The following is a 21,653-nucleotide window of genomic DNA, read 5'->3' as shown; positions in this document are numbered from 1 at the left end:
TCTTTGGTGGGGAGTGTTGTTGTGACTTGGAGCAGCAAGAAGCAGCCTACGGTTGCTCTATCGAGTACAGAGGCTGAGTACAGAGGAGCTGCTATGGCAACATGTGAGGTAGCTTGGTTGAGAAAGCTACTTGCAGATTTGGGTCTATCAGTGGATAGACAAGTTGTCATTTTTTGTGACAACATTAGCAGTATACAGTTGGCCAGGAACCTAGTCTTTCATGCTCGTACAAAGCATATAGAGGTCCACTACCACTTCATCAGAGAGAAGATCTTGGCAAGAGACCTTGACCTTGTTTATGTCAGCATAGAGGATCAGGTAGCTGACATCTTCACCAAAGCATTGGGTACAGAGAAGCTCCGCAGATTCAGGGCTTCGCTTGTTGGTGTACATGAGATGGAGTTGAGCTCGAGGGGGAGTGTTGAGATATTGAGCTCGTCTAGTGAGGCGATGGCCACTGATGACCTGCCTGGGGGATAGGCCCCACACTTACACCACTGGCATGGTTGGTGAGATCTTGGGTGATATGCGGCCAGTGGGATGACAGGCTGTGTGACAGCCATTCTAGAGACTGGCATAGTTATAGCGCCAGCTCATTTAGTTGGGTTCACACTATAGAGAACCCGTGTATGTATTTGGTTGAGTACCTTTCATATTAGTGTGTACTCTTATTCTTGTATATGGTGTGTTGAGTGTTGAGTAGAGAAGAAGAAGATTTTCAGCCTCTCACCTTGTGTGTTCTCTATTAGGGTTTGTGAGTGTGTGTGTGTGCTTGAAAGAGCTCAAGCTCTCTTCCCCCCTGCATCTTTTCATAATCCAACAGCCATATTGCTTTTCTGCAAAAGCTTTGAAATCCATGAACTTTTCCAACACTTCACTCTTTTCTCTCAGAAAGTATATCCATGTCATCCTGCTGAAATCATCTATGAATGTAACATAGTATAAACTGCCTTTGATAGATGGGTTTTGTGTAGGACCCCATACATCACTATGTACGATCTCAAGTGGCCTGTTACTCATATTTCCTTCTCTAGGAAACCTCAACCTTGCTTGCTTTCCAAATTGACAGGCTTCACAAACATGCATATGTCCATCATATTTGAACCTAGGCAATCTATTGACAATGCCTCTTGTTTGCATGTTCTTTAATCTCTATATATTGACATGTCCAATCCTCTTATGCCACATATCAATATCCTGTACCACATTCCTGCTTTTGGAGAACATGGTTGATTTTAGCTCAGGAATTCCAGCATCCAGCTTAAACAATCTTCCTTCTTTCTTGCCTTTAGCAATCACTCTACATCCATGTTTGAAGTCCTCAACGAAGCATCCATGCTCGTTGAACCTAACCTGTAATCCCTGTTCCACCATTTGACCAACTGAGGCCAAACTCTTTGTGATCGAAGGCACGTACAACACATCTGACATAGACTTTGTCTGACCATTGTGCATGACCAATGGTACACTTCCAACATGTGTAATGACATGCTGGGTATCATCACCTGTTTTCACATAGCCTTTTACATCCATAGGCTTCATATGCTCAAACCATTCACCATGACAGGTCATATGGTTTGATGCTCCTGAGTCCATATACCATGTATCATCATTCTCAGCATTTGTCATCATTGAACCCACAACATGCTTCATGGCAAACAAATGATTTGCAGTTCCATCATTACTACTTGATGCATAGTTACCACCATGTTGTGCATAGTTTCCACCATAATGACCACCACGTTGTGCTCTTCCCCCTCTCAAATCATTCTGTTTGCAGAAACAATCTCTCGCCATAAGTCCAAATTTGCCACAATAATGGCATTCCACATCTTGCATAGAATTTTGTTGGCCTTGCCAACGTCCTCTACCACGGGGGTTACCTCTGCCTCGCTGAGGTGCATATCCACGTCCACCTCAAGCACCATATGAAGGCTGAAAATTCTGTTGTGGAGGCCTATCCTGCCATCCACGACCATTACCACCACGTCCATGTGATGCGAATCTCTCCCTGCCTCTAAAACCTCTCTGCGAGTAAAAAGCCTAATTTCTGCCATCATCATGGCTAGTAGATGCATCCAGAAATGAATCTCTGAGCTTGATTTCCTCAACCAACAAGAGTGAAACCAACTCATCGAGAAGTCGGGTAGACCTGTACTCCTCACTGAGATAGATGTATCAAAGGATTTGTATTCCTTGCCAAGACCACGCAAGGTAATATCCACCAAATCATCATCAGGCATGGGGGCATTTATTGTGGCCAATGCATCTGCAAACTTCTTGATTTCTTGCACATAATCATGTATGCTCCTTTTATTCCTTTTCACATTGTGTATCTGCTGTCGCAACTGAGACTTGCGAGCACTCGTATCTGTATCAAACATTTTGACCAAAGTATCCCATGCATCTTTGGGATTCTCAGCATCCTGTATGTGTATGAGCATAGCATCAAAAATACATATAGACAAATAATGCAGCACTTTGAATGCTCTCTCTGACCATTGCTTATGAGCAATAAGCTGCTGTTGTGTAGGTTGTCGAGGTAGCTCAGGCTCAGGCTCATCAGCACCTGTAATGAGATTCCAAAATCCTTTTCCTTTCAAGAAACTCTTTATCCTGTACTTCCATGCCTGGAAGTTCTTCCTATCCAGCTTTTCACCAACAATCTGAACTAGATTGTCCGACATGTTCGCTCAATGCATACACCTTCCGCACACTTCAAATTTGTAAATGAGCCTTCCTCAGCTCAACCACACTCCAATTAATGTTCCAGATACTCCAAGGTAGCCAACAAACTCCAAATTTGATGTAGAAAATCAACCTGTAATCATCCAAGATGAACTGACTCATGCAGTGCGAGATACCCTGAATTGACACGCCTTCCAAGGCTCCAAATCACAATGTAATGGTGCAATCAAGTATGGGCAACTTGCATTGACACCTAATCAACATCAATGTTGAGTATCGACACCATCTGACATGTGTACATATCAATTTTTAAAAACCCCTTTCTCTGTTTTTGGAAAAACCAGAAAAACGAGAAAAACCAATAAAAAATTTGCTCTAATTCCTTCAATATTTGTCCAAATTGAGCAACCGGGCATTCATTAGCTTAGAAATAGTGTCCATAAACTCCATGTAAGAGGAATTTGTCCAATTGTAAAAGACCAAAGATTAATTGCTCAATTAAAATGCTCTGTTTCTCTACAACCAGTGGAGAGCCTGTTTTAATCAGCTCATTCCCAGCTCAATTAGGCATAATTGACCAAAAAAATCACATAGCCCTCTTCTCCAAAGTGTAAAGCATGCAATTGCTAAAGAAATTGTGGAAGATATCAAGCACTTGATGAGAAATCGATCTCCTTGTAGTCAAAAAACCAAAAAATTGTTCTGTTTCTCTGTTGATGGCTGCGCCGCCTGCAATTAGGGGATTTGGGAAGGTTTGAAGTGACAATTGATGAGGTATACAACTCCCCAACACACTTAGGTATGTGTGTAACCAGTAAATGGTTGGATTTTAGCAAAAAACTCACTCCAAATGCATCAATTTTGGGCTTCCTTCTCTCTATTTTGTGAGAGCTCAAAAAACCAGTAATTTCACTCAATCAAATGCATGTAAATTGCTCCAAATTTTGTTTAAGGCTTGCATAGAAGTTGCCAATACATCCCTCTTTGTCAAATACATGTCTTTTGCCAGAATCACTTGTATTTTCACCATACATCAATGCTTTCAAGCTTTAATGGAAAGCTTCCAAAAACCAGAATTTTGCTTTGCTTTGATTTGCTCTAAAATGCTTTGTTTTTGCCTGTATCACCTGCAATCCGCTCAAGGATGTCTAGAAGACCTTACCCGATAGGCCAAGCTCTCAGATTTGATAAGAATCGGTGTGCTCCAAGCTTCACAGCTCCAATGGCAAGCTTCACAGCTTCTTTTCCCTATTCACTCACTCACTCATAAACCCTAATAAACAGCACAAGGCTCTGATACCATGTTAAAAGAACGGTAGAGGGGAAGGAGACACACACACAGGAGAAAACCCTAATGTATATTACAAACCCTAACCATAGAGGGAAGCCATGTCCACTCTCACACAAAGCATAATGCACTAATCCATAATCCACACAACACACAATGAGTTGTGTCCACACTCTACTAACCCTAGCTAATGTCCACACACTATGACCAGCTGGTCATTTATGTCTCACACATGTTCCTACCTAATCTGCCACCAGCACATAGCATAGCTGGCTCACACTGACATCGAGCTTGAATCTCAATAATGTTCTCTTGTGTAGAGGATCATATCTATTCACCTACCATTTCACAATACAGCTACATGCTGCTGGACTGGATTCATACCTCTTGATGGTATGGGACATCAAGGTAAAGGTATGATGTACTTCGTTATAATTCATGTGTGCGTCCCTTGGACTCGGGGGTGGTGGATGAGTTTATGTCTGATTTATGTATGTTCATGCATAACAATTATCTAGAGAGATCTTAGGGTTTTAACAGTCCACCTGATGGTTTACGGATGTACATATGTGATTCATCGAGATGTTGATGACTCCTTATGTTGATATGGGTAACTCGGGACGCCGAGGATTCCCTGTGCAGATGTGGGTACGTCAGGCCACCGATGGATCCCTGGTTTCTACTGCTATAATGCCATGTTTTCCTACTTTATTCTGAATGGTTTACAATGAGGAAACTACTTTGAATATGAATTCCTCTGATCATCATCCGCAGTAGTCTGATGTGGGAAAACAAAGCGTGTGAATCAGATTATAGAGGATATGCTTCGTGCATGTCTCTGGAAAATCATCAAATTGGGAAAAGTATCTTCCAATGATGGAATTTGCCTATAACAGTTCTAAACATATGGCTATTGGTTTTAGTCCGTTCATGCTTATGTATGGGTTTCAACCCAAGATACCAATTGATGTTGGCCTTAAGGACATTGAGTTTGATGCATCGAGGGAGAGTCTTGCGTGATATGTAGGAAATGTTGACCGAAGCTCAGGATTCTATTAGGAGTGCTCAGGATAGAGCATGCTGATAGGGGACGCTCATCTCGGTCTTTTGAACCAAGAGCATTGGTTTATTTACAGCTTCCTAAAGATTCTCAGACTTTCTCAACAAGAAAATGCTTGAATTTATCTCCTAGATATTGTGGTCCATTTCGAGTTATACATTGGATTGGCACAGTTGCGTATGAACTGAAACTACCTCCACATGTTAGAGTTCATCCAGTCTTTCATGTCAGTAGATTGAAAGGGAAACTGGGAGGTGAGGATAACACAGTTACTCCTCAAGAACTTATTGAAGTCAAAAATTTATCCTATGTTCCACATGAACCTGATAAGGTACTTGAATTCAAGGAAAGAAAACTTCATATAGTTGCCTAATCCCTGGGGTTAAAATTAGATGGGGAAATAGAGGATTCGACTTGGGAGTCGGTTGAGAATGTTCAGTGCAAATTTCTTTCTTTTCATTGTAAGAGTGCAATTTTTTGAGAGAGGGGAAGTATGTTATATGCACATTATGTGTGCATATACTAGAAGGCTAACCCACATTAGGCTTCTGAGCATGGGAGCATGGGAGAACAAGCTCTAGTGGAGCATGGGTGAGGACTAACCTTAAGGGTTGAGGTTAGGGCTAGGCATCCAAGGGTCACACATGGGATATAGAGAAACAAGAGTCACTTGAGGGCCCTCCTATATAATAGGGGCATGGGGCACACTCAAGGGATGTTATCTTGAGGCTAGGTTATGTTATGTTCTCTTGTGTAGAGGATCATATCTACTCACCTACCATTTCACACTACAACTACAACTACATGCTGCTGCGGGACTGGAGTCATACCTCTTGATGGTATGGGACATCAAGGTAAAGATATTATGTACTTCATTATAATCCATGTGTGCATCCCTCGGGTGGATGAGTTTATGCTTGATTTATGCATGTTTATACACAAGAATTATCTAGAGAGATCTTATGGTTTTCACAAAAACCTCCATCATGGTAATAGAAGAGAAAATATTTGTTCACAAATCCAAGAGAATAGAGGAGAAAAAGAGTGAACCTACTCACATTTTTGATATGGCCTTGATGGTGGTTGAGATAATGAAATCCATCTTGGAGGAAGCATTATAGATCAAATTGTAGTTAGAGTATGACTCAATTTTTAGAAACCACACTTAGAATCTTGTGCATAATTCTGTAAAATAGAAGGTTATTTGCACCAAGTGAGTTTGGAAGGCCAAGTACAAGTCTTATACTACATTGGATAAGTACAAGGCAACACTCATGGGCAAAGGGTTTTGCACAAGTCGAAAGGTTCAACTTTCAAGAGACATTCTTCCTCACATCTAGATTGACCAATATTTATACAATACAATACTAGCCTTGGCCACTCATGGTGGTATTGCAAATGGATGTGAAAATGATATTTCTAAATGACCATCTCAAGAAGAAGGTTTACGTGGTGCATCCACTCAGGTTTGAGATACGTGGTTCAAAAAACAAAGTGTGCAAGTTATACGGATTCAGACAAGCTCTTCGGGCATGGTACTACTAACAGATAGATGCTTTCTTTATAAGATTAATATTTCTAAAATCCCGTTAGATGTAAAATTGTATATTTTCTCTGAGCGTGGCAGTACGAGATCATTATGGATGACCTAATTATGATTAGGAACCATGAAGAGAAGATTTGGTAGACATAGAAGATGATTTCAGAGTCTGAAATCATAAAACTTGGGTTTATGTTTTTTTTGAGGTCTCACAAGAGTTAGATCAAATCTTTATTTATTAGCAAAAGTAAGTAGGAATACACACACACGCATGTATACATATGTAAATATGTATGTATATATATACACACACACACACACGCATGTATACATATGTAAATATGTATGTATACACACACACACACACACACATATGTATGTATATATGTGTGTGCGTGTGAGTGTACGTATGTATATGTACATATTTATTTGTTTGTGTGTTTATATATACATGTATGTGCATGTGTACACACACACACACACACACACACACACACACACACACACACACACACATATGCACATACATAATTCTAAAAGAAATTAATTAAAAAGTCATTTTTCTTGTGCCAGACATGTTTCACACAGGACTGGACTTGTGGAATTATAAATATAATTCTAAAAGAAATTAAATAATTTCTAAAAAATTCATTTTTCTTGTGTAGGAACTTTTCACACAAAGAATGGACTTGTGGAAGTGGAGATGATAAAGCAATATGCTCACGCACATAGTGTTCAATACCGTGGTAAAATATTAGGATCCACATCATCAAGTGAATCAACAATGAAGGGAACATGGAGAATTCTTAGTCATCATTATAACAAAGGTACATTTGAACTAAAAACAAGACCATGATACTATTTTTAAGAGCGTAATCGTCTTCATAAGAGAGTTTTTTTCTACATGGTATTTTTATACTTCAAGATCTTGTATGTAGGGTATGTCTTTTCTCTGAGCGTCTTGGTCTGAGCACATTTTTCTGAGCATGGCCTATATTGTGATTTCGTAGACAATTTTATCATAACATCACACACCATTTAGTCATAAAACTACCCCAAGAAGATACTATATACATTTCTACCCCACAAAGATGCCGCTAACATCACACACCCTTTAGTCACATCACACACCCTTTAGTCATAAAACTACCCTACAAAGATGCTATATACATTTAATTACATTTCTTTCCAATAGTATTTAGGACTTATAAGATCCCTTTATTCACAAAACTACTTTTCATGTCTACTTCATTTCATCACCCTCCACCTACATCATCCATCATTCATATTACCATGATAGATAGTGATGATGAAATGATTGCAAGTCACATAGTGAAGAATTTAGGGTGCAAATTTGCATGCATCTATGCCAAAACATTTATTAGTTGCAAGGAGATACTTCAAGATTCAATTCACCATGATGATCATTTTTACACAACTCATAGTTTTGACATGCAAACCTTAATTAAGATATGACATGATTATCACATCTCTAGCAAATAGAAAAAGTTTTATGAAACCAACATGCTCAAAATTGAATATGCGATATTGAGATTAATATTCATGGTGGGTACTCACATGATGTACTAATAGTTCTTCAATATGATTACTACATCTCTAGCAAATGAAATAGGTGCAAGACACCACAAAAGTTATGCATGTTCAATACTAGGGCATCACAAGCAAAATGAATTGCTTGAAGGGAAAAACTCATGTCAAATCACTAGACTCAATGCTTGAAGGGAAAAACTCATGTCAAATCACTAGACTCAATCTTCTTTACTAATGTCATCCACATAGATATTGCGACGATGCCTTCTCTCTTTGATGGGGGCATTGAATGCAATGTCATTACACATCATCTCAGCCATAGCACCTGCATAAGAAGGCATAAAGCTAAAATAGATCAATCAATATCAATGCCTCATTGATAATAATATTCTCCAACAAATAGGTTTAAAAAGATAAAACACGAGAGTAACATACTTACTAGTCGTCTGGAAGATTAACAACCATTTCTACATCTTCGGAATCATTTAGAGTCCCATAAGTTGCTTAACACATTTCCCTTTCCTTTCTGTCAATCCAAAAATGGTTGCAATATAGAATTGCAAATATCAAGATCATTCTCAATAGATAAGCATGCTCTCCCAGAATGCACGCATGCTTTTTGCATAGAACCAGTCCCAGAACCTAAGTCCACCACATGTCCAGAAATTGGACACAAGAACTCCAAGAAGTACAACATCATGCATGGAGCCCTCTCTAATGCACCTCTCCATGGAATACTCTCTCCATGTTTTATAGCATTTCCAGGATTACAAACACAAGACATACCAGCCCGATGAAGAAGGCATAAAACCACAACATCCACCTAAAGATAAGAAAAGAATTAAACATATACTTAGTACAAGCCATTTCATTATACGAGAGCATAAATTCTTTCAACAGGTCATTGTATGACAATTGTCTCACCTTATGATCAATACCACCAACTTTGATTGTGCAATATGCATCCAAGCATTGCATGTACATTCGACATGCAAACTCCAATCTACTGATCCTAGCATAACGCTCAACCAAATGAAGAACATGAGGAGCACACATAACTAGGATCCAGCCAGAATCTGAAACAACTATGGCCGCTACTAGCAAGGAGTAGCGTACATGGTCCTCTGTTAATAAATTCCAAGATGGAGATGTGGAATCCTCTACTCCAAGAGCTTCTAGCTGTGTAGGCAGATCAATAATGACAAAATCTGCAGCCCAAGCAACACTCTTACCATTTCTTGTTTTTCTTTCACCTCCAAGACCCACAAAGTATTCCTTCATGTCTATATAGGCTTGTGTGAAGTTTGAGACAGACAATTGCTTCCCAAACTTGACATAATCATAGCACCAAACCTTGCAATGTGAAGCATCACATGTGCCACTCTGATTCAAAGTTAGAGAGGTCAATGGAATGTACAAAAAGCGGACAGACCTATCTTTCCATTTACATCCTTTCAGAATGGGTGTAGACTGCAGTACCTGCACATCTGTACCCACACCACATATGTAAAGACACAAAGTGATAACAACATATGTTACACAAACAAATAATAGCTTGAAAAAAGATCAAGAGAACTTACCATTATTAGTACCAGGATTTTTTGGTGGCCTACCACCCTTCTTTAGTTCCATACTTGAATCTTTGTCCTTTTTAGTCATCTTCTCAAGTGTTTTTTGAACCTCAATGACTGCATCATCCTCATGGATTGAATTTGAGCTTGATGAACCCATCTCTCCCTTTTTATGCTGTGTGTACAGCTCTACCTCCTCCTCGATGCAACATCCTTTTTTCATATCGAGCCACCACATGTGGGCAGTTCTTTCTCTCCCACTCAGAGAGCACTTGCTTCCCTTCTTTTTCTATCATGTTTGGAGAGTACATACAGAAATTTAAGTCCTGAATTTTTGTCCATACTCGACATATGGGCAACAATTTTTCAATCTTACCCCAACAACTTTTAAGGATTGCAAGAATCTGCATACAATAAGAGTCTTAGTACAAAAGCAAAATACTTAAGGATGGATTTTTAATTGAAAAGGAAAAAAAATGTATTGCTTACCTAAATACCAATCGTCGAGATGCCCTCGTCATCTCCATTTGTCCTGTTGTTTTGCAGTTGTAGCAATAGTCATTGAAGATTTCCTTTAAATCTTCATAAAGTTCAAGTCTGTTCATTGCTTGTATTTCCCCAAAATACTCTCTCAACGTAGGATCTTGAGGAAGCACAAAGCTAGCTTGTTGACTAGCAACCAAGACCTGAGAGAGTAACCTCTCAGATTCACAAAGCAACTGATCCATCCATGCCTCTTTTGCCATCCACTTTATGAATTCTCTATCAGCTTTTGGCATCCCATAACTTGTTCTCAAATTTGAATCTGACCCTAAGATTCTGAGGGTTGCTAGTTGTGTCTCCTTTGAGACTTTTGCAATGGAGATGTTATACAACTTTTCCAATGTGACAATGGATGATTTATCATCAAATGGGAGGCTCCACAAGATATTAAACCAATCTTCACCATTTGTTGGTTTGACAATAGACAGAATCTACATATAAACAGTACATGCAATCGTCACACTCAACTGTATTTTTTAATCATACAATACATGCATATCCCATACCTTAATCATTTTGTAAACAAAGATCATATGACCAATCTCAAAAAACACTTGAACACTTTAAAAAGTCAACTTTATGTTAAGAATCATTAAATTAACCATACCTTGATCATTTTTCGACCATACTTGAGATTCACATCCTTTCGAATACTTTTAAGTGATTTCTCCATATCAGCAACACTCAAATTTGGCTGAAGTTCCTTTAGCTTTGCCTCATAATCTTGCTTGTATAGTGGCTAAAATATATTCCAAAGAGATGAATGAGTACAATGAATTAGTTAGTTCTAATTTAAAAGACATCCATGACAAATGGTATGAAACTTACTGCAAATACCATTCTCCCTAGCATCAGAGATGTCAAAGGATACCAAGTACTTGATCCTTTACTGCTTTCATTTGCTCTATGCTTTTCAAGTGTCTTTTTTTCTTCCTCAGAAAAAAGTGATAAGTACTCATTCTCATCACATGAACACATTATCTTCGTGTTGAACAAATAATCCTTAAGATTTGTTTTAATAATTTCTGTTTCATTAAGGCTGAAAAATAAAAAATACATAGCTTCAAACATATTAAGAATTGTTCACAAAACCCTTAAAAGCTCGAAAAAAGGTAACACATATAAGTAAGAACTCGCACTTACAGATTGAATCTTTGAAGAGCAGCTATTAGCTTCATTTCTGTTTCTTTCTCTGGAGTAATAAAACTTGCTAAAACTCGAATATGCCATGCCTTTGATGTCTTGAATTTCTCCTCAATTAGAGACATCCATGCAACAGTACAGTGATTCCCCTCCCACACAAAAAACATCTTTCGAGACAAAAATGACCAATCAGCATCATCAACAATCTGTGCCTCAAATTCTGCATTTACATCCCTCCAACAAGAATCCCATGATTGTTCAATTCATCTGTCACCTCTTGTGAAACACCATCCGAAAGTGTTGTAGATAAAATAAACATTCCTTTCTGTTGAATATATTTTTCTGCCTCTAGAGCTTGCTTTAGGCTATCCATATCAGTTCGTAGGCCTCTCACTCTTGTGTTTACAACACAACAACATAATGGGATCAAGGGAGCAATCTTTCCAGGATTGATTGCAAGAGATTCAATAACATCCTTCCCTTGGCCAATATCAAGTGCAGCAGGAAACTCTTGCTCAAACTCCTCATCCAGTTGTTTATCCTCTTTCTTTCTCTTCTTAGAAGATTCCTCCACAATTATAGTAGTGTCTTCAAAGTCTTCCATCTCCTTATCCTCTTCAACTTCAATTTCAACCTCTTTTTGAATCTCTAAATTTGTTGTAGATTCCACTTGCAAACTTCTCTTGCTACTTGTCCTTCCACCTCTCTTGCCTCCTCGTTCTCCTCTTCCACCTCTCCCCCTCCTCTCAAAAGTTCTTAATTTTACCATCCTGCCAATGTGACAAAGATGCATTTAAAAAAAGAAGTCATCACATGCCATAGAATAGACTTACAAGGTCAATTAAGTCCCAGCATTACTTCAATAGCATACAAAGATACCCCAAGAGGCTTCAAAATAGAAAATACCTGAAGCTTGATCGTGATGCTGCTAATTGAAGTTGCACTTGACGAGATGATGGGGCTTGAGGAGACTAGCTGGACAACAAAAGCATACAAGAAAAAGTTATTAAGCATACAAGAACAAGTTATTAACCTTAAAAGCATACAATATCTCGAATAGTGTTGTGTCTCCTCGTCTCCTTGCCTTATTTTCATAATAGTGCATGTGTCTAAAAGGGAAGCAAAAAATCTCCAAGTACTATGCGTACATATGTCAATATCATGTGGTGTGTAGGAAAACAACGTGATGTGCCCTTAAACCACACAGTGTATTTTGTTTATACAGCTTGGTATATATGTTCACTGTGCAATAATAATCTAGTCAACCAATTTGCAATGACTGACTAGAAAAGACATGTTTTTTTGCATTTTAAACATCTTTAAAACCTCCCTAATATCATAAGGGAGATATTGGGGGAAAGCACAAAGAGTCTTGATCATAAAACTCCTACTGAGTCTCTTCTTCTACTCAAAATAGGCAACCAACAATCATAAAAGCCTTGAGAGGTATCGAACTTCAAAATATCCAAGTTGATGCTGCAAACATAGTATGCTGCTCTATCCTTCATGGCATAGATCCTTGCAATCATTTAATATTCTTCATTATCCTTCATGGCATAGATCCTTGCAATCATGGTGAAAACTCTATAATTCCATCCTATTATGCCATGTGCACCACATTGTTGGAGGTCACGTATAAAGATATGCAAAACAAATTGAAAGAATCCATTATAAAGATATACGTAGCCAATTAGACATGTGGCGGTGGTCATGGCAATGGGAATGTCAGAGAACAAAGTGGTCCGATGTGATTTGCCTGAATACATATATGAGAAGCTAGTGGAAGGAAATCTGAAGAACTCAGACAAAAATAAAAAGTACATGAATGCGGGGCCCATGCTCACAAGGATAGCCTACCATGCCCTCGAGATGGTAGATGAACTTCCGCCGGCACTTGCTCAAGTGGAGCTCATTCAGCACGTAAATCATCAGGTGAAAACGGTCAAAGATCATCAGGTATGCGTCTGTGATGAATACAAACCTGGAGTCAGCTTTCCACTTCGCGCAGCTGGCTCATCCTCTGCTCAAAGCTTCCACCGCTTTTGTCAGCACCTCTCGACGTCGCGCCAAGCACAAGGGGAGTATACCGCCATGCAGAGCGTTGATTTGGAGTATACCGCCATGCAGAGCGTTGATTTTTATACCGCCATGCAGAGCAAGGGCGAGGGAGGCAGAGCGTTGATGATTTGTATACCGCGATGCAGAGAAGGGTGAGGGCGAGGGAGGCAGAGCCTTGATGATTTGTATACCACGATGCAGAGCAAGGGCGAGGGCGAGGGAGGCAGAGCGTTGATGAAAACGAAAGGCGTTGAAGATTGAAAACGAAAGGCCAAAATACCCCTTTCGTCGACGAAAGGGGTATTTTGGCCTCTCATTTTCATGAGGAAAAAGGGGGGCCAGCCCCAAACGATGCCAAAATTTGTCGGTCATTTAAGGATACCGTCTTCTTGTTATTTGTGTAAGATTCTCATGATTTTATTGTTATAAAAAATTTCATGAAAATGATGCCAAAATTTGTCGGTCATTTAAGGATACCGTCTTCTTGTTATTTGTGTAAGATTCTCATGATTTTAAGGATACCGTCTTCTTGTTATTTGTGTAGGATTCTCATGATTTTATTGTTATAAAAAATTTCATGAAAATATCGTGTGTCTGCTAACACAATTGCAAAAAAACAAAATGGTTGTTTGAAGTTTTAAGTCGCTTTTTCATAGGGACTTTAGTTCAAGTTAAGATAAACGTTTTTTTTTTTCAAATTTGGGGCCCCTTTTTCCTCATGAAAATAAAAGGCCAAAATACCCCTTTCGTCGACGAAAGAGGTATTTTGGCTTTTCATTTTCATGAGCCCTTAAGAAAATTTAATGGCCAATAGACCCCTTTCGTCGACGAAAGGGGTCTATTGGCCATTTATTTTCATGAGAGCCTAGAGTACAGAGAGACACGAGGGCGCGGGAAAGGGGGCGGCATGCGGGTGGGTCGCGAGTCATCACGAGGGCGAGGGCGGTGATGGCCGATCTAATCCATAATTCATCCAAGGGCTCTCATGAAAATGAATGGCCAATAGACCCCTTTCGTCGACGAAAGGGGTCTATTGGCTTTAATTACAATCTATACTACCACAAACTATGATGTTAATAGGAACCATGACTTGCAAACGAACACTCTGCTCTTGATCTCACCCTTTGGACTTCATCTCATTGAGTTGCACAGCTCAACCATTCCGTTCTTATGGAGTCTGTCACAATTCAGAATGAGGATAGATCTGTGCATATGTTTGTTCGCACTTCCATAGGTAGAGGAGTGTTGTCAGAGATGGTGCTTGCTAGCCATTTTCAATTCACACTTGGGTCCATATCTGTCCATCAGCACTTTCGTGATAATGGGTCTGATTTGACAATGAAGCTGCAATACAAAGTCCATGACGATGGATACAAAATGTTTCACCTTGATGCGCAGTTTGGTGATATTTTCACCATGAAGGGAGAAAGATTCAAGCTTGATGACAATGAACTTCAGAAGACTCTAGTGCACGAAAACAAAAAAGATTTCTACTCTTTTTGCAACAAAAATGACGAGGCAAGGAAACATGATTCAGCTAGCAACATTGAGAATGACAAACAACATAGTGTCATTGAGATTATTATGCAACTACCTATAAAGAACAGATTGCGTGAGGCCTATGAGAAGGTTGGAATGCACGTCACTGTGGATGAGTTGCCTTCTACTTATGATGGTGATGTTTTCTTTGAGCTACCAGCTACTTCAATGAAACATCGCACAAAAGGTACGGAGTCAAAATTTGATGGTCATGTTTGGAGTGATTCTATTACAACAAATATAGTATTTCCTGGTGTGGTTCGTAGAAAGGAATGTGGAGGTCACCTCCGTTGTATAAATGCAACTTGTGGTTATAAAGAAAGAATTGGGATAGAGAATGAGACACAATGGGATGGGAGATTGATTAGAGTGGCCCCAGCAAATGTGTCAATTGAATCATATGGCTCCTTATCATGTATACATTGTGGTTGTCCACCAATTTGCTTGGAGAGATGTTACTGTGAAATGTTACTCTGCATGCCAAAATGTAGAGATGGTGTGAATCTTACTCGTGCAGTCATACACCATGGCCATCATAATCATCCCGTTGGAGATGGTTTGATTAGAAGAACAAAGGATGCCATTAAAACCAAAGTTTCTCAAATGGTGAGGGCTGGTGGTGCTGTATGCCCTAAAGGGATACAAAATATAATTGTCCAAGACATTATTCTGGAAACTTTATTGTCTAAAAATGTGCAAGATGGGATTAAGATGTCGGATGTTGAGCTACAAGATTTGCTAAAATAATGTGAACCTTTGCTCGACAAAAGAAGGTAATTACCATAACATTTGTTATTGCATTGGTTTATTAAATTATGTTATCACAATGAATATTGATCAACTTTATGTCTGTGTAGATTATCAAGATGGATTGAGGAGGGTCGACGTGACTCTCGACCTGATGGGCTAGATGGAATTTTATACTTGAAAAGACATTGTAGATATAATTATTTCCAAAGTGTAGTGTTTCCTGGACAATTGCAACATAGTTCATTCAGCAGGTGTCATGTATTTAAAATGTCTACCCAAGGTTTTGGTTCAGGGGTTGATTTGGTAAATAAAATGAGACCTGGAGGAGAACTGGGTCATTGTTGGGTGTTGTTTGACTTTGTGAAGCGAATGAAATATTGGACTACCATGGCTTGCCATGTGTATAATCCTTTTATCCAAGAGTTGCAAACAATTGCAACTTGTGACTTCAAGGTGGAAGATACTGACGCACAAATTCTATTTTGGGATACTCTCAACAAAGTAATGGTTTCAGAAGGGTTTGACAATGCTGAATTCAAAGGGTTCATGGCAGATGAGGCCCAAGCCAACTGCTGGAGAGCTGTACGTGCCACTTTCAATGGTGGCCCTGACAATATAATGGAAGGGAAAGAGCGTTCTTGCCTTTTCCATTGGGAGAAAAGTCTTCATTCCCATGCAAAGGCATGTATAAAAGTTGGCAGCCAAGAGGAATTTAAAATCCGATGTAGATGCTAGAAGGATGCCTCTACAGAGCAAGCTACAGAAGTCGAAATGAGAAGCCTAAGGGCATGGTGGAATGCAAGCCATGCAAGTGACTCAGACTTGCCCCACGGCTTGAAACTTGGTTTGCATGGTGGCATGCTAGGATTTCCCATTGGGGCCACTACATTATAGAGGTTGGTTTTGTATTTCTCTTGAATTTTTTTTGTCATGTTAATAATGTAATTTTGCCATTACAATATCTCTGCAGAGTATGTCAGATAACAAGAAGCACTTGATACCTCGAACAAATCTAGTAGAGTCTATTCATGGTAGTTGGAGGGCTGGATTGAACCATGTCAAATATGTTGGTCTCTACAATGCCTCTATTAGTGACCTCTCAAATGTAATTTTACAAAGCGCTGGATACACATCTTTTTTGAAGGGCCAGTTTATCGGAAGTGGGCCGAGTCTGGAGACCTTAAAAAAAAGATCTTTAAAATCTCAGATTGACATTAGTGCCAAAACAGTTGTTGATCTAACAAGTGATGTTGCAAAGGAAATGGGTGTTGCATCTGAAGTATGTTTTAATGATGGAGATGACAAGACTGTGCGAAGGAAAAGGCCAAAGTCAATGCCTTCAAATATATGTGAGGATGATAGTCACCACTCTGAGTACAGTTATGCAAATAAGAAAAGATACTCCATGTCTTCAAAATCTAGTACTAAATTTACAACAGAGAGTTTTGAGGATGATGATTCCAAGAGTGTACAAGAATATGAAGTGCATGATGCAAATTGGGCATTACGAAGAGTGCCTGTAACAAGCCAAGTCCGTTGCCAGGCTTGGCTTGGACAAGGAGGAAAATGTAACAAGCTTGTCAATATAAAGGATCGTGAAAATCGACGTGGAGTTGTTGCACCATCATTCTTTGGGAGGATTCAAACACCAATTGGAGTGCGCTCCCAAATGATTTGGTTTTGTGGAAATGATGTAACCCACACGTGGAAGCCATCAACTAGTATTACAGGTATTCCAGGACCATCACCAGGAAGGTGGAAGGTTCAATCAAGAACATCCTTGACAAGTGCAGAGATTGCCAGGTTGACAAGCTCGGGGTTTGTCATATTAGGAGTGTCAACTCCGATGGTGGGTGCAAGTTGTGCTTCACCAATTCAAGCCCATGATGAAACAATAGTATTGCATGAAGATCGACCTCGGCATCGAGATGGCAAAGCAATCAAATGGCGAAACAATATCTCCAAAGAAATGGAAGATAGAATTCAGAGGTCATTGGTCATGAAATGCATTGTTAAGGATGCAACAATCGTGAAGGCCATGATAAGCTCGGGGTTTGTCATATTAGGAGTGTCAACTCCGATGGTGGGTGCAAGTTGTGCTTCACCAATTCAAGCCCATGATGAAACAATAGCATTGCATGAAGATCGACCTCGGCATTGAGATGGCAAAGTAATCAGATGGCGAAACAAAATCTCCAAAGAAATGGAAGATAGAATTCAGAGGTCATTGGTCATGAAATGCATTGTTAAGGATGCAACAATCATGAAGGCCATGGAGCATGCTGAGTTCATTGTTTCTACAGAAGGATCAATGCAAAAAGGTATTGAATACAAGATTAACATTTCTCCATTTCCTTCTTGCAATTGTGAAGACTTCATTGGACGATTCCGCAAATTGGATGCCTATATTCCATGCAAACATATTTATTACATCTTCCTTTCATACCTGGGATTGGATAGCAGAAATAATATGTTTGTTCACCAAGCCACCTTGAGTAAAAAAGAGATATTCCAGGCATTGTCTCGCATGCCTTGAGGTTTAGTTTTTGGAGACTGTACTTTCATGATGGTCAACAAAAAATGGAAGGGCTATTATAATAATCCTTTTTCCATAAGGATTTTGAACCACAAAAATGGTATTTTTTTGAAGACTGAACCTTCATGATGTTGAATACAAAATGAAAAGATATCTATAATAATCCTTTTTTCCATGAAGATTTTGAACCACAAGAACAATGTTTTTGGGGCCTTTTGCATTTCTCCTTGTGTAAATTTTTGGTTTGTTTCTCTATTGTTTCTCTACTTGTTGATAATTGTGGCAAGACGCTTTTGTAGGAAACTTATTTGAAATAACATGAACTCAACACATCTAGTAGTAGCAAAATACCAAACTATGAGTGTAAAATATTGACTTAAAATTTGGCTATATTTGTTACATTTCCTTTTGTACCTTGGATTGGATATAAGAAATCCTTTTTTCTATGAGTAATTTGAACCACAAGGATAGTGTGCTAATTATTCTCCACTTGATAATTGTGGTAGGACATTTTGAAGAATGATTTTACATCACAAAAGTTTGAACATGTCTTCTCTGTGATAAATCATGTCTTCATTTTCATTTGCATAGGTAGAAAACTTATTTGAAATAATGTGAGCATGTATTGGAAAATACAACAAATAGCAAAATAGAAAATATTGTGAGTGTATTTGACTTAAAATTGGGCTATATTATTTACATATTAACTTATATGGATAGAAAAGATAATATTTTTGGTCACCAAGCTAACTTGAGTACAAAAGAGATCTTCACAGCATTATCTTGCATGCCTCAAGGCCTGGTTTTTGCAGATTGCACACCTTCATGATGTTGAACAAAATTTGAAAGGACTATTATAATAATACTTTTTGCAGATTGCACACCTTCATGATGGGAAGCCTTGTAGGATGATTTTACAATCACAAAACTAGTTGTTGTGGTTTATTAGTTTACAAGGATAACCACTTCTTTTATTGAGCAATATGGACCCTTCATTTACAAAACGGTTTCATAATCATGGCCTCATTTCATGAACTTCAAGAGTTAGAAAACTTTTTTAGTCAGAAATGAGGATATCCATTTCTTTTCTTAAGCAATATGACCCCTTTATTCACAAAAGGGGTCCATACACTTGGATTGTTTTCATAAACTTTGACACAAAAAAACTACATTCTGATCCAATTTGCTCAAATGCTCAGATGGTTTTGCTCAAAAATTAGAAATCCCCTTGTATGTAAAGGGATTTCTTTTCTACATGTTTATTTTTATACTTCAAGTTCTTGTATATGTAAAGGGATTTTTTTACATGTATATTTTTATACTTCAAGATAGCTATATTCTAAGAGTAAATGGATTGTTTTTTCACATATATTATACTTTACGATAGCAACACTCTAAGAGTAACTGTGAACATATTGGCATCATAATAGTGCAAGCCCACACCTTTCCATGATAAGAGATGTGCAACATGTGAGTATTGACATCATAGATATTATGTGTGATATGTGAGAAATGACATCATTATTATGTGAATACAATAGAAATTAGAAGCATTAACATGTATTTTATGTGAGCACAATGGAAAATCATTATGTCAAGTGGTCTTGTATTGTAATGAAAAATTGTTATACCAAGTGGTATTGTATTGCAATGATAGAGAAAAATATATTTATAATGTTTAAGAGCATAGGATGACATGAAAATATGAAACACCTTGATTCTTGTATTATTATGTCACGTGTTCTTATATTATAATGCTAGAGAAAGACATATTTATACCACTTAAGAGCATACACTTAAGAGCATAGGATAACATGTAAATATGAAACACATTGATTCTTTTTATTTATTTGTAGTTTTGTAGATTATTGTTAGCACTACAAATCAGGCAAGAGCCTAAGATATCTTTGCTACTAAGGGAGTTCTGTAAGAATACTCAATCAAGGATGGTATCACTATGAATTTTATTGACATTACTTATCATATTGGGGGAGCTGGAGTTGGAGGGTAAATCTAACTTGGAAAGTCCTTTAGCATTTATGGATCTAGTGTTAGTCCATGGTCAAACAGGCTGAGGACTCATATGTACACATGTATCACACAAAGGAAAGAAAAAGTTAGATCAACCTTTTGTGCTTGACCTGTTAGTAGGTTACTTATATGTGGATGGTGACTCTAGTGGCTCTGAGTAGAGCCTTGATGAGGAGCTAGGCATTATTCCTAGTGTAAGGAGAACTAGGGCTACTTTGAGGACACATGGCAATGATCTAGGCATACACAGATCTACAAGGGTTAGATACCCTGTGGTGATTGAGATATAATGGATATACAGCCCATCACTGTGATTATATGGTTAAAGTGATATAGGAGTTGGATGTTGAGAAATGTGGTGCCATTGAGCACAAGGAAGAGGTAGGGAGTGAGTATGGGTAGTCCCCAATGAAGTACAAGCCTAGAACAAAGGTCGAATTATCTCACATGAGCTAGCAAAGCTAGTGTTTGTACTCACCCATATGAAAAGGGACCTTTTTCAAGCAATAAACCTATCACTTGCATACAATGATTTTATATTCACGTGATCATAATTTTTTTTTGCTAATAACATGTGTTAACATGTTCCCAAAAAAGCCGGTGGGAGGTTCCCTGGTAACCGGCTAAAAACCTGCCGGGATTTTTGCAATACCCAACGGTCCCGCCGGGAATTTTAAAGGTCGTCATTTAGCCTAGCGGGCTACATTTTTGTATATATACGGGCCCAGGGGGGCGTTCATTACTGACAGTATACACACAAGTAATGACAGTTGTGGGTGTGTGTGTGTGTGGGTGTGTGTGTGTTCCTGCAGGTAGCCATCCATGGTCGCAATGCACGGCAGGATGTGGGTGGTCTGCCACACGAGGGGTGTGTGTGTGTAAGGCCATTCTTCGGAATGGTGCTTATCGTGTGGGGCACATAGTCGGTAACGCGGTTGGTTTGTGTCCTATGGTAAGTATGGCACACCATAGAGGTACTAGTCGGTAACGCGGCAAGCATAGTATCGTTATGGCGATGTCACCTTCCCTTCCCTTCCCTTTGTCAAATGCGGGCATATGGTTGGTAACGCGGCCAGTGTATGTCCGTAGTGTATGTCCGTATCCTATTTATATTCCCATAGATTCCGGAGGCATTTTATCATTAACGCGGCAAGTTAGTGTCGTGCGCTAGTGCATATATTGTTTTTTGCATATTGCGGCATTTGATCATTAACGCGATCGAAAAAATGTCGTAAATTTGCTTGATGCGGCTTGTATTGTTTTTATTGTGTGTGATCCATGCGATACTTGGTTGGTAACGCGGCATGAGTATTTCATGGATCAAAGTTTACATCATATTGTCTTTAAGTTTAATT

At 38.8% G+C, this 21,653-nt stretch overlaps 1 long non-coding RNA gene across 1 annotated transcript; it reads right to left on the bottom strand.

Annotated features, from left to right (window-relative positions):
- Window positions 1–10,498: 10,498 nt before the first annotated feature.
- LOC147612854 (uncharacterized) lies at window positions 10,499–11,144 on the bottom strand. Its single transcript, XR_015263420.1, has 3 exons — window positions 11,070–11,144; window positions 10,849–10,980; window positions 10,499–10,672 (listed from the first exon to the last, which is right to left on the bottom strand). It is a non-coding gene; the product is annotated as an uncharacterized LOC147612854 (long non-coding RNA).
- Between the last annotated feature and the right edge of the window lie 10,509 nt (window positions 11,145–21,653).

The sequence above is a fragment of the Cibotium barometz genome, chromosome 44 (genome assembly GCF_041138505.1).
Source record: "Cibotium barometz isolate CiBa-2024 chromosome 44, ASM4113850v1, whole genome shotgun sequence".
Classification (NCBI taxonomy): Eukaryota; Viridiplantae; Streptophyta; class Polypodiopsida; order Cyatheales; family Cibotiaceae; genus Cibotium; species Cibotium barometz.
The sequence above is the reverse complement of the archived record's forward strand: the minus strand, read 5'-3'. Positions and strand labels throughout refer to the sequence as shown.